We start from the raw sequence: 404 nt of genomic DNA, 5'->3' as shown, positions 1-404 counted from the left end.
AGGGGATCTGAAGGGTAAACGTTTCATACAGAACAGTTGGTGCCTGGAATGAGCTGCCAGAGGAGGTGATGGAGGCTGGAACAGCAACAACGTTTAGGAGACATCTGGACAGGTACATTGAATGAGCGGGGAGAGAGGGAGATGGGATTAACGCGGAGAGGAACGGTGGTCGGCAGAGACGGGGTGGGCTGACGGGGAAATGGGGTGATGGGGTGGGGTGTTGTGGAGACGGGGATGTGGGGGGGGGGATTTCTGGTTCGCTCTCAGTTGCCGCCGTCGGCCCCGCTTCACACCCTGACAGCCTCCGTTCGGCCCATCCATCAATTCGCTGTCGATTTCGGCTGTGCCTGGGCGGAGGGTGTCGGCAGTCCCGCCCCGGGGTGAACCAGGAAGCAGCGAGTCCC

The sequence above is a fragment of the Leucoraja erinacea genome, chromosome 14 (genome assembly GCF_028641065.1).
Source record: "Leucoraja erinacea ecotype New England chromosome 14, Leri_hhj_1, whole genome shotgun sequence".
Lineage (NCBI taxonomy): Eukaryota > Metazoa > Chordata > Chondrichthyes > Rajiformes > Rajidae > Leucoraja > Leucoraja erinaceus.
This window is presented reverse-complemented; position numbering follows the sequence as displayed.